The following is a 13,876-nucleotide window of genomic DNA, read 5'->3' as shown; positions in this document are numbered from 1 at the left end:
TGGGCGGCCGACCCAGAGAGAATGCCGGAGCCCGCCTGGGATTCGCTGGAGCAGTGCGAAGAGGGCTATAGGCGAATGGAGTCGAAAAGAAAGACACGGCGGCGCAGAGCGAGAACCGAAAGTCACCCCCAAATATTTATTGGAGGAGGGCTCAGGGAGAGAGTAGCAGAGTCAGGAGTCAGACCTGAGCCTACTCTCCCTGTTAATCGTGAGGAGCAGCAATATAAGGACTTCTGGTCTTGGGAGATGATATTAGACGGAAAAGGACCCTGGGCGCAGCCAGGAGGGTATCGCTGTCCCAAGGAAGAACTAGAGGCGGCTAAAGCGGAGAGGCGCTGGTATGAGGAGGCAGCACGGCGACGCGGATGGAAGCCCCAAAAAGCAGCCCAAAAAAATTATTGGGGGGGGGGGGCTTAATGGGAGTATGGCTATGCCAGGTAGGAGACCTGCGCAAACTCCCTGTGCTTACCGGTGGGCTAGGGAGACCGGGCAGACACCGTGTTATGCTATGGAGCGCACAGTGTTTCCAGTGCGGGTGCATAGCCCGGTGCGGTTCATACCAGCCTTTCGTATTGGCCGGGCTAGAGTGGGCATCGAGCCAGGTAAGCTTGGGCAGGCTCGGTGCTCAAGAGCTCCAGTGCGCCTACACGGTCCGGTCTATCCAGAACCACCTCCACACACCAGTCCTCCGGTAACAGCTCCCCGCACCAGGCTTCCTGTGCGTGTCCTCGATCCTGTAGCACCAGTTCCAGCACCATGCACCAGGCCTTCTGTGCGCCTCGCCTATTCAGCACAGCCAGAGCCTTCCTTCCCTCCTGCGCTGTCGGAGTCTCCCGCCTGTTCAGCGCTGTCGGAGCCTTTCTCCTCTCCTGCGCTACCGGAGTCTCCTGTCTGTTCAGCGCTATCAGAGCCTTCCTTCCCTCCTGCGCTGTCGGAGTATCCCGCCTGTTCAGCGCTATCAGAGCCTTCCTCCTCTACAGCGCTGCCGGAGCCTCCTGCCTGTTCGGAGCAGCCTGAGCTGCCAGTCTGCAGGGGGCTGTCAGTCTGCAAGATGCTGTCAGTCTGCATGAAGCAGCCAGAGCTGTCAGTCTGCAAAGAGCTGCCAGTCTGCAGGGTGCTGTCAGCCTGCATGGAGCAGTCAGAGCTGTCAGTCTGCATGACACAGCCAGAGCTGTCAGTCTGCAAAGAGCTGCCAGTCTGCAAGGAGCTGTCAGTCTGCAAGGAGCTGTCAGTCTGCAAGGAGCTGCCAGTCTGCAGGGTGCTGTCAGCCTGCATGGATCAGTCAGAGCTGTCAGTCTGCATAAAGCAGCCAGAGCTGTCAGCCTGCATGGAGCAGTCAAAGCTGTCAGTCTGTTCGAAGCAGCCAGAGCTGTCAGTCTGCAAAGAGCTGTCAGTCTGCAAAGAGCTGCCAGTCTGCAAGGAGCTGTCAGTCTGCAAGGAGCTGTCAGCCTGCATGGAGCTGCCAGAGCTGTCTGTCTGCAAGGAGCTGTCAGTCTGCATAGAGCAGCTAGATCCGCCAGTCAGCCATGATCTTCTAGATCTGCCAGTCAACCAGATTCTTCCAGATCTGCCAGTCAACCAGTCTCTTCCAGATCTGCCAGTCAACCAGTTTCTTCCAGATCTGCCAGTCAACCAGTCTCTTCCAGATCTGCTAGTCAACCAGAATCTTCCAGATCCGCCAGCCAGCCAGGATCTACCGGAGCCTACTACCTGCCTGAGCTTCATCTCAGTTCTGGGCTTCCTCTCAGTACTGGGCTTCCTCTCAGTACTGGGCTTTCTCTCAGTACTGGGCTTCCACTCAGTTCCGGGCTGCCCCTCAGTTCCGGGCTGCCCCTCAGTCCCGAGCTGCCCCTCAGTCCCAAGCTGCCCCTCAGTCCCGAGCTTCCCCTCAGTCCTGAGCTGCCTCAGTCCCGAGCTGCCCCTCAGTCCCGAGCTCCCCCTCAGTCCCGAGCTGTCCCTCAGCCCCGAGATGCCCCTCAGTCACGAGCTGCTCCTCAGTTCTGTGGGGTTCTGGGTGAGGACTATTAGGCCATGGTCGGCGGCGAGGGTGGATTATCCCAGGACGCGAAGGGGAGGAACTAGGACATTTATGGAGTGGGGTCCACGTCCCGAGCCGGAACCGCCACCATGGCCAGACGCCCACCCGGGCCCTCCCTATGGTTTTGAGGTGCGTCCGGGAGTCCGCACCTTAGGGGGGTTCTGTCACGCCTTGGTCATTGTATTTTGTGTTTTCGTTATATTATTTGTCAGGCCAGGGTGTGACATGGGTTTATGTTATTGTATTTTCGTAGTATTTGGGGATTGCGGCTGAGTAGGGGTGTTGTATAGGCTTGGCTGCCTGAGGCGGTTCTCAATCAGAGTCAGGTGATTCTCGTTGTCTCTGATTGGGAACCGTATTTAGGTAGCCGGGGTTTCACTGTGTATTTCGTGGGTGATCGTTCCTGTCTCTGTGTAGTTTCACCAGATAGGCTGTAATAGGTTTCACGTTCCGTTTGTTGTTTTTGTATTTATTAGTTATTTCATGTATCGTTCCGTTTTTTCATTAATTAAAGACATGAGTAACCACCACGCTGCATTTCGGTCCGACTCTCTTTCTACAAACGAAGAACGACGTTACAATGACAGAATAAAAAAAAATGTGACAATGACAGTGATTCAGAAATTAATTTGTTATAATATTGTACTGTAGAAATTTCAGAGACTTAAATAAAACTAGTCTATCAAAAACACTTTAAAGCAGGTGGTTGATTTAAAAACATTTAGTTTTGTGGATATAAAATTTACCAACCAAAATCATTACATTATTTAAAAATGTCAAAGAATTTGATTTTTACTCAGTATGTGTTCCTCCATATCCAAAATACACTAATTGAATGGGAGGTTTGGCTGCCATATCTCTCAAAAATCTTATAGTGTACAAACAACTGTAAAAAAAAGTGTCAGCGTTTCAGGATAATCATTGCAGAAGCTACACTTGTCATCAATGTCTGTAAATCTTCGCACCATTGTGTTGGAGGAGTACATATTGTGCAAAATCTTTGGGTGCACGCACCTCTCTTATCTTATTAGAAATACAAAATGTAAAGGGACAAAGCTAAGCCATTCGCCATTGAATGTCTGGTAGCTGTGAATTACAAAAGGATTTCCCTCTTGGTGATATCTTTCTTTTGCTATAAAACTATCTTATATGTTTATTTGTACACTTGTGACTTTTGATATCAATACCATTAATACACAGACTAGGTTCTACTCTACTCATCAGCTGGGAAATATCTGAGGGAATAGCATTAACCAGAGCGACATTCTTTGTATTGAACAGGAAAGGCTTTGACTCTTGAGAAAACCTCATAACTTAACATTTGGCCACCTCTATTGAAGATGACACTTACAAATATTATATTTTTCTTTATCCAATGTTGCATAAAAACCCTTTTGTTTTTAACATTGATATAATTTTCCCCCCACAGAATAGCTTTATGAGGTGAAAAGTCAAGCACAAAACACAATTTCCATGCCATAAGTGCTTGCTGATAAAATGTTGATAATTGTAAACCCCAAATGTCCTTAAAATGAGGAATAAAGAACCATAACGATTCAGAAGATTCTATGCATTTGTTCAACTACTTAATCTTAAAGGTATTATTCAAATCCACAAAATCCAGGTCTATGTTTTGGACAACGTCCCTTATTTTTACATCACCACCAACGACTTCATTGATTGCAGTCTGACTGAAGTACGTAACGATAGAGCAGCGGAATAACTCCGTTTCAGCCAAACCGCGTGCATCACGAACAAACTACAGCAACTCGCAGTCAGGAATAATGGAAAGCGGAGGACCACACTAGGGGTGTGTTCAGCTCCATTAAACATTTGCTACGTTGAGTCACGTTTTGCACTGACACGTTTCCCAAAAACGTTCTTCAACGTTCTTGAACATGCTTTTTACGTACGTTTTCTCCATTTGATGGGGGTCCATGCTATTTGGGATCCTTGGGACATCTCTACCCAACTGAAGTCGAAATGTACAATGGTTATGGTTAGGTAAGGTTTATGATTAGGCTTAGGTTAGGATAGGGATTAAGGTTAGGTTTAGGATAGGGACGGCCAAAGGATAGCGCCAACCGTTTGGTGGGTGTGGCGGGGTGTGGCTTGAAGGAATGTGACGTATTCAAAGGCAGCTGCCATGCTTATAGCGTTCTCCCACTCCTCACGTTTTTTTTAACTGATCGTTCAGAACTACACAGTTTAGTTTAACGTTCCACACTGTTTTTTCGTAGGCCTACTGAACACGGTGCACAGATCCACAAGGACATGATCGCCGCTCTCCTAAAAAACACCCATCGACGTCTTCTATAGAACCTAGGCTTTCGGACGGACATCACTAGGGGTAAGGTAAATGTTGTTATTGTATACATTTATTGGTTGTAACGGTCCATGTTTACGATATGCATTTCGTTACATTGTCAAGGACTGTATTTGGGTTTTACTGTAAATTAGCTCACACATTGTTGCCGGTAAGCGATACAGATAACTTTCGCCTGTATATAGCCCATGTAAGCCGAGCCTCCTGCATCACTGGCACCGTTACTGAAGGGTGCTAATATTGAGTTTTAGCATACGCCACATATCTCAGTTCGTTTTTTTTTACACACACACGCACAGCCTATGTTTTATTATTTTGTTTAAAGGCTAGAAATAGGAAAAGTCGTGGCGATTTCTCGAGTTTGGATAATGATATCACATATACCCCCACCTCTTCCCCCTCTTCCTAAAAAGAAAATAATAGAAAATGAGTTGTAAAATATTCTTCTCCACACCATGGCTTCACAGGCCATATGAATAATTGGTTAGCAGTAGCTTATGAGGGCCTATGTATGCAAGGCGAGAATTTACACCATAGATCCGATTTATACTGTATAGCCGAATTTACTAATGGCTTTGAGTTTGTCTATCCTGTCTAGAGGGGGTGGTTTATGGTTTTGGGGGAAAGTTTTGTAACCTATTATGTGGTTTGAAGTTGAACAAGGAGATAATTCGGCTCTAAGGTCAGCCAATAGGCTCAGCAGTTTGCATTATGCAGTTTAGTAGTAGTACTAGTAGTAGTCTAAAAGATTTGGGATTTTCATTGTACAAGTTATTGTTAAAATATGTCTGATGTTATTGTGTTTTTGTTAACATTTTAGGACCTATTGTTACAAGTTAACCCCCTGATACTCTCAAAGTGACCCTGGAGTCTAATAGTTTCTGCAGTGTTTTTCTGTGGTCCTTATGGATAACTAATGAACCCATCTTGGACAGGATGTGTTATCCTGGGGACTGGGTGTGAACTATCCAGACATGCATGTCTCCCAAATGGCACCCTATTCCCTATATATTGTACAATTTTTTTTTTCTTCTTCACCAGGGGATAACAGGGCTCTGCTCAAAAGTAGTGCTATATGTAAGATATTCGGTTCCATTTTGAATGCAATCGTAGTCTGTTTTGGGCAGTCCAAGTGACTCCAGTGTGTGTTAGAGATCTGCAGAGTTTCCTGTCAGGAAGAGCCAGACATAGGATAAGACCCGGGCTGCCCGGACAGCCAGGCCAGCTCACTGTTGGTGACAAGGCAAACAACTAATCTAGGCAAGGGAGGAACCATTTTCTAAAAATGATCTAAAGCCCCGCCTGTAGTTAAATTAAACCCTCATACAGTTATTTTCTTTGATAGAGTATACTGTTTGGTACAGTTGCATTAATTAACCACCCGTTGAGACTTTATATAGAGTTGAAGTTATGAGTAATACAGACACTTCAGGTTCAATAGGTGAATGTTTACATCTTCCATCCTTCTTGCAGAAGTACATTCAATATTTCCATGAGACTCAGGAACTCCTCAAGGAAACAATGTTGTGATTGACAATTAGAGATTTTATTAGTACTGTATAGTCTCCACAGGGAAATTATGAGAATCTGTCTGACTTTCGGACAAAGTTGTATGCTGACCAACCCTGGCTAAAGATGGAGGTTTGTTACTGGCACGGTCTAATTTAAGATTAAATCAAAAAGTAAAAATCAAATTGTATTTGTCAAGTGCACTGAATACAACAGGTGTAGACTTACCGTGAAATTCTTACTAACAAGCCCAATGTTGACATTTTTTTTCAAGCAAGAAAACATTTGCTAAATAAAAATACAATTAACTCAAGTAAGAAAAAAGTAACACACTAAAATAACAATAACGTGACTATATACAGAGGGTACAGTCAATGTGCAGGGGTACAGGTTTGTTGAAGTAATATGTACCTGTAGGTAGAGTTAAAGTGACTGCGTAGATGATAAACCGCTAGTAGAAGCAGTGTAAAAAAAAAAGGGGGGGTCAGTCCAAATACTCCGGGTAGCCATTTGATTAACTGTTTAGCAGTCTAATGGCTTGTAGGTATAATATTTTAAGGAGCCTTTTGGACCTAGACTTGTCGCTCCGGTACCACTTGCCGTGTGGTAGCAGAGAGAACAGTCTAGGAGTTCGGTGGCTGGAATCCTTGACAATTTTTTGAGCCTTCGTCTGACACCGCCTGGTATAGAGGTCCTGGATGGCAGTATAGAGGTCCTGGATGGCAGTATAGAGGTCCTGGATGGCAGTATAGAGGTCCTGGATGGCAGGGCGCTTGGTCCCAGTGACGTAAAACAGTGCAGCTGTGTTATTGTAAGTACAAAAATATTTAGCTGTAGCTCCCTTGAGACATGTTTTGATAGAGGTTGTTTAGTGCCGAACACTGTGTACACACATTTAAGTAATTCCATACAAACATCTGTATCTAAAAGAATAATTGAGAAATAATTAATACAAGTTGGCATATTTAAGACATTTTGACTTTACCCACGCCTCCTTTAAGACTCCATGATGTTTCATATGTAGGTGCTATAAAGCAAAAATGTGTGTTATATGAAGAGCTCCATTCTCATGTCATCTGACCATTGATATATGGCATTGGCACTTGGATTGGAACCAGTGCTATGTTCAGATGACATGAAAATTGAGCTCTTTGGCCATGCGTACAAGTGGTAGGTTTGGCGTTGGAAAACAGAAGCATATGCAGAAAAGTAACTCATACCTGTGGTGGATCTTTGATGTTATGGGGTTATTTTGCTTCCACTGATCCTGGGGCCCTTGTCAACAGAATAATGAACTTTACCAAGTATGTGGACATTTTAGCCAAAAGCCTGGTTGCCTCTGCTAAGAGACTGACACTTTGCCGAAAGTGAACCTTCCATCAACAAAATAACTAAATCCGTAAAGAAATGGTTAATTGACCACAATCTACATTTTGCATTGGCGATCTCAGTCTCTGGACATGAACCCCATTGAAAACCTGTGGTTTGAATTGAAGAGTTTAGTCCACAAGAGCAGACAAAGGATATCAAGGATCTGGAAAGATACTGTATTGAGGAATGGTCTAAGATCCCTCCCAACATGTTTTCTAATCTCATAAAATATTTTAGGAAAAAGGCTGTGTCATTATCCTCTCAAGGGGAGGGTGCTATAGATTATTGAAAACAGAGGTGGCCATAGGTCAAAATTATGTTTTTATTACTTGTTAAATAAAGTCTCTTTCTCTGAGCAATTGTATTAGTATAAAATATAATTTCCCATTTTTTCTTTATACAATAGCTTAGTATTTGTATTTTTCTTTATACAGATTTTTTATTACTCATCTTTATCAAAAGTGCCAATAATTATGGACCTGACTATATGTTAAACATCTCATTGGATTTAGGGTAGAAAAAAAGACTATCACGAAATGCCTTTACATTGCTGGCTTTTTTCTAATCCAATCAGTATTCAACATTAGTTCAACATCATCACATTGCATTCTATTGTCGAAAGGACATTGATTCAACCAGTTTCTGCCCAGTGGGTTCCCAGTTAACAATGAGCAATTAGGAGCCCGGCAACCCTCCACAGTGGTCGCGTGACATGCCACAGGTTTTTTGACCATCGCCTCACTCACAGGCCACCCGCATCATCCCTGGTGAGACAAACCCGCAACTCGTCAGTTAAGAGCACTTTTTGCCATTCCTGTCTGGTTCAGCGACTGAGGGTTTGTGCCCATGGGTGACGTTGTTGCCGGTGAGGACCTGCCTTACAACAGGCTTACAAGCCCTCAGTCCAGCCTCTCTCAGCCTATTGCGGACAGTTTGAGCACTGATGGAGGGATTGTGCATTCCTGGTGTAACTCGGGTAGTTGTTTCTGCCATCCTGTACCTGTCCCTCAGGTGTGATGTTCGTATGTACCGATCCTGTGCAGGTGTTGTTACACATGGTCTGCCACTGTGAGGATGATCAGCTGTCCATCCTGTTTCCCTGTAGCTCTGTCTTAGGTGTCTCATTGCAATTTATTGCCCTGGCCACATCTGCAGTCCTCATGCCTCCTTGCAGCATGCCTAAGGCGTGCTCACTCAGATGAGCAGGGACCCTGGGCATTTTCCTTTTGGTGTTTTTCAGAGTAGCAGTTTTCATAACTGTGACCTTAATTTACTACCGTCTGTAAGCTGTTTGTCTTAACAACCATTCCACGGGTGTATGTTCATTAATTGTTTATGGTTCATTGAACAAGCATGTGAAGTTATTTGGATTTTTGCAAATTATCTTTGAAAGACAGGGTCCTGAAAAAGGGATGTTTCTTTTGTTTGCTAAGTTTATTTAAATGTAATATAAATGCCTTGTGTTATAATTCTGAGTGGATGAATTTAGAAAATGCTGCTGTCACGTCAGTTTATTATGCTCGCAACAACAACGTCAAAGTTCAACGTCTCTTGCTTCTTCCCGGGACAAAACAATGGCTATATACAATTCTGAGCACACTCACAAGTCTCTCCTGGAGCTTGGTGTCCTGGTTCAGCCTGGTCTCCATTGGCCTGTTGTTGATAGGCTAACAAGGTATTCATGTTATCCATCTCAAGCGTCCGATACCACCCGTACCAGTCAAAAGTTTCGACATGCCTACTCATTCAAGGGTTTTTCTTTATTTGTACTATTTTCTACATAGTAATAATAATAATATAATAATAGTGAAGACATCAACACTGTGAAATAATGAATTAGGAAACCCTTAAAGTGTTTAACAAATCAAAATACATTTTAGATTTTTCAAAGTAACCACCCGTTGCCTTGATAGCTTTGCACACTCTTGGCATTCTCTCCACCAGCTTCATGAGGAATGCTTTTCCAACAGTCATGAAGGAGTTCCCACGTATGCTGAGCACTTGCTGGCTGCTTTTCCTTCACCCTGCGGTACAACTCATCCCAAACCATCTCAATTGGGTTGAGGTCGGGGGATTGTGGAGGTCAGGTCATCTGATGCAGCACTCCATCACTCTCCTTCTTGGTCAAATAGCCCTTACACAGCCTGGAGGTGTGTTTTGGGTCATTGTCCTGTTGAAAAACAAATGATATTCCTGTGCAAACAAGATGGGATGGCGTATCGCTGCAGAATGCTGTGGTAGCCATGCTTGTCAAGTATGCCTTGAATACTAATTAAATCACCGACAGTGTCACCAGCAATGCATCCCCTCACCATCACACCACCTCCTTCATGCTTCATGGTGGGATCCACACAGGTGGAGATCATCCGTTCACCTACTCTGTGTCTCACAAAGTCACGACCGTTGGAAACCGAAAATCGAAATTTTAGATTTATCAGACCAAAGGACCGATTTCCACTGGTCTCATGTCCATTGCTCGTGTTTCTTGGCCCAAGAAAGTCTCTTATTATTGGGTTCCTTTGCAGCAATTAGACCATGAAGGCCTGAATCATGCAGTCTCCTCTGAACAGTTGATTTTGAGATTAGTTTGTTACTTGATTAGTTTGTTACTGCAGCATTTATTTGGGCTGCAATTTCTGAGGCTGGTAACTCTAATGAACTTCTCTTATGCAGCTGTTCTTGCCATAATATGGACTTGGTCTTTTACCAAATAGGGCTATCTTCTGTATACCACCTCTCCTTGTCACAACACAACTGATTGGCTTAAACGCATTAAGAAGGAAATAAATTCCACAAATTAACAAGGCACGCCTGTTAATTGAAATGCATTACAGGTGACTGCCTCATGAAGCTGGTTGAGAGAATTCCAAGAGTGTGCAAAGCTCTCATCAATGCAAAGGGTGACTACTTTGAAGATTCTCAAATATAAAATATATATTTTGATTTGTTTAACTTTTTAAATTTATTTTTTGGGGTTACTACATGATTTCATGGTTTTGATGTCTTCCCTGTTATTCTATAATGTAGAAAATAGTAAAAATAAAGAAATGTGTGTGACGACAGTTAATCACTGTCACACTCTTGAAAACAAATATACACCAAAAATAGATCTGCAAGTTTTGTTCTCACGTGCTTGCTCACTCCTTAGCACCTGAATAACTTGCTGGAGTCTTTGGAAGGAAAACAGGGCAGAAATGCAGTCCTTGGATTTCTGCCCTGAAAAATAAAACCAAGGTTTAAAAGTTACCCTCGTGGAAAATTAGTTTACTTTTCAATCCAATAACATATTGTTCAAAACTGGACAGATAATCATAGTGTCATTTCGGCTAAGTGAATGTACTACATACCTCATAGCTGTCATCCACATGCTGCTGTCGTGAATATTATACTGTGGGTGTCCAGTGCCCTTTTTGATAGACAGATTACATGAATAAAGGGTCTTGTTTCTCTTCTGAAATTCCATCAGTATTTAGCAGGACCGAGCACATCTGAAAATAATAATGCTTCTCTTTTATTCAGACTCTTTGCCCCTTGAAGTGGCGTCTGTGTTATAGGGAGATGACTAGTTCTAAGAAGAAGAAATATTTTGTTAAGCTAGCATCTAACATTAGCAAGCTACCTAGGTAAGTAACTCCGCTAGCATGGTCACAAGCAGATGGTAAGCCAGCCAATTTAACACTACAAAACCATTTTAAAGGCTTTGCGTTCCAATCTGGTGCATGAACAAATTAGTAAACTAGAAACATTTTCCAATGCTCTGGATGGTAAAAAAAATAAATAAAATGTACCAAACAATTATACAGAAAGATAAAAATATAGGTATATCTCCAGCAAGTTTTTACAAAGACAACATGAATCGCTCTCACTGACTCAAAATCCAGGCCCGCGAACATGACGCCACTAGTATACATTCTGTATTGCAAAACGTTCGGTGGTGATAAATACAAACAATTCATCTGTTCTTTATTTACAAAAGCCTAAAGTTGCCAATGTGCGGGAGCATTGGTTGGTCGGCTCAATTGAGGTAGTATGTACATGAATGTATAGATAAAGTGACTATGCATATATGTTGGGGGGGGGGGGGTCTTTGACAATTTTTAGGGCCTTCCTCTGACACTGGAATGTAGGCTATGTATTAATGGCCTCAATACAGTAGACTTGAATTGGCTGCATGACTATATACAACTTCACCCTTAATGTTAGTGATCGATACTGTGTGAAGTGGTTTCGGGAGTGGCATCTCTCACAAAGCAACTGGAACAGTTTGTATTGCCTTTAAATATAGCTTAGTACATAAAAGTAATGTTATTAATGGCTATAAACTGTAAATTATTGATTAGTTGTATCACTTTTGTCATCCTCAATTATTTGCAATGCGCTGTCTGTTTATTTTAAATTGGCAAATCAACTTTAAATCACATTGTAGGGGAAGGTTTATAGATCACAACAAAAACAGTTTGTAGCCTCTGGCTGGCTGTGGTTAGCTGGATGGTGGCAGGCCTAATTTGAGAGTCGAGAAATTCCTGGCTATTGTCTTTTGAATTACTTCATGGCTAGATGGTTTGCCTAGGGCGTATAGCTGTCCTCAGAGTGGATGTTAAACGCCAGTGATTCAAAAGTGGCCTGCCGACGGCTTAGCGGTCTTCTGAATGGAGGCTACCAGCCGGAGATGCAAATCATGTCTTGAGCGGAAAACTCCGCTCGCTGGCTGTAGGAATTTATAGCCATGGGCATAGCGACAGCGGGAAATGGCAGGCGTGGGAAAAGTTTTTGGTATCTGGGTTACCATTCTAAGTTGTATTATTATTTTTTTGACATTTGCACAAAAGTGCATACAGAATAGAATCATGATCACACTGTAAGAGAAATGGAATCACAATAGTGATCAGAAATAGTGATTATATTTCTATGTTATCCTGTCTAGAACATCAGTCAGTTGTATATGGCATTTCCTGCAGTTAAGCTGAAACTTGGTACACTCTGATGTAATGGGCTGTATACAGTAAATTACACATTATATGGTAGGCCTATTTGTGTTTACAAAAACATGGCTGTTATATTTCATCATTTGTATAGAATTCAGAGTGATACCCGTAGTAAGCAGATTGCTAAAGCTGACCAGAGGGAGAGAGACTGAAAGACTGAGACGTGTAACATCAGTGGAGAAAACCCTCTCTCTGTGGCCCTGAGAAATCCCCAAGATGTGTCCAACTGCACCAAGTAGGCGCCCAATCCCCGCTGGAGCCTAAAGGGCCATAAACTTGCACTTCACACCTCTGTTGCTAGGCCAGGTTGCTAGGGTTGCCGTATCAGACCATGGGGTCAGCCAACCACAGGCAGTCATCTGGGATCACAGATACCCAATTCCTGCCTCTTTCATCTTCAGAAAGCAGAACTCTCTGGTAACTTCTGCCCTGCACACCAACAGCGGGGCCACAACGAATGGACCTTTCTCTTGAAGCCCTGGACTCTGACAACACACTCTAGTGTTAGTGCATCCATGATATAGTAAGTGGACTTCACTGGGTTTGGGTGTATTGAAACCTGCTTGTTTATGTTTAGACCAGCCAGTACAGGCTCGGTCATTGCTACTATATGCCTCAAGATGGCCACTGTGTTGTTATGTAACCTAAGATGGCTGCTCCTGTGCAGGGCTGTGCACAGACATTTTGGGGGTCATGTGCTGAAACAAAAAAAAGTACACCCAAAATGTATTCTCCCCACAACCACGGTCAGACGCATTGGGCAATTATTACAGGAGGGTAAAGCAGCACAATCTGAGTAAAGTATTTAGCAAATTATTTTAAACTAGAATAAATGCTGCACTTATTAACAATGACAACACAACTCCAGTTAAAGAAATACTGCAGCCTACCATAAGTATATCCAACCCAACTCCATTTGTTACTACCATCATGTTTACCCCCCCCACAGAGTGAGTCCATGTAACTTATTGTGATTTGTTAAGCCAAATGTTACTTATGATCTCATCACTATTTTTGGGCATTCAAATTGCATTCGATAAAATGCAATTGTGTTCATTGTCTGTAGCTTAAAGCTGCCCATACCATAACCCCACAGCCAGCATGGGGGAGTCTCTTCACAATGTTTCAGCAAACCACTCGCCCACACAACGCCAAGCATGTTGTCGGCGGTTGTGAGGCCGGTTTGACGTACAGACACATCAACGATAGTTGTCCTTCTGAACTGAGCTGCAGGACAGGAAGGAAACTGCTCAGGGATGTTACTATGGGGTCACTGATTTTAAAATGTCTACAGAGTTTATTGGCCGTAATGGGAGAACTGAGGATGGCTCAACAACATTGTGGTGACTCCGCAATAATGACCTAAATGACAGAGCGAAAAGAATACAAATATTCCATAACATGCATTTTGGGGACAAATCCAACAGATCTTTGAGTAACTGCCTCTTTATTTTCAAGCATGGTGGATTCTGCATCATGGTAAGGGTATGCTTGACATCTGTAAGTACTGGAGTTTTTCAGGATAAAAATAAATGATGGCGCTAAGCACAGGCAAAATCTTGGAAGAAATCCTGCTTCATTCCGCTTTACACCAGAGACTGGGAGAGGAATTCACCTTTCGGCAGGACAATAACCTACAACAAGGTC

General features: G+C 43.3%; 1 protein-coding gene across 12 annotated transcripts in view; it reads left to right on the top strand.

The window, feature by feature from the left end:
- The first annotated feature begins 4,096 nt into the window (after positions 1-4,096).
- Positions 4,097-13,876, top strand: part of LOC118358999 (volume-regulated anion channel subunit LRRC8C-like) — a 31,236-nt gene continuing 21,456 nt past the window's right edge. For 3 of the 12 annotated variants that reach the window (XM_035737119.2, XM_035737109.2, XM_035737108.2), the window contains exon 1: positions 4,099-4,388. The gene's annotated coding sequence lies outside the window, so the exon portion shown is untranslated. Of the gene's footprint in view, positions 4,394-12,630; positions 12,753-13,876 lie in introns of all 12 variants that reach the window. The other 9 variants (XM_035737117.2, XM_035737114.2, XM_035737113.2 and 6 more) reach the window with 5 other exon arrangements.

This window comes from Oncorhynchus keta, chromosome 26 (assembly GCF_023373465.1).
Source record: "Oncorhynchus keta strain PuntledgeMale-10-30-2019 chromosome 26, Oket_V2, whole genome shotgun sequence".
Lineage (NCBI taxonomy): Eukaryota > Metazoa > Chordata > Actinopteri > Salmoniformes > Salmonidae > Oncorhynchus > Oncorhynchus keta.
The sequence above is the reverse complement of the archived record's forward strand: the minus strand, read 5'-3'. Positions and strand labels throughout refer to the sequence as shown.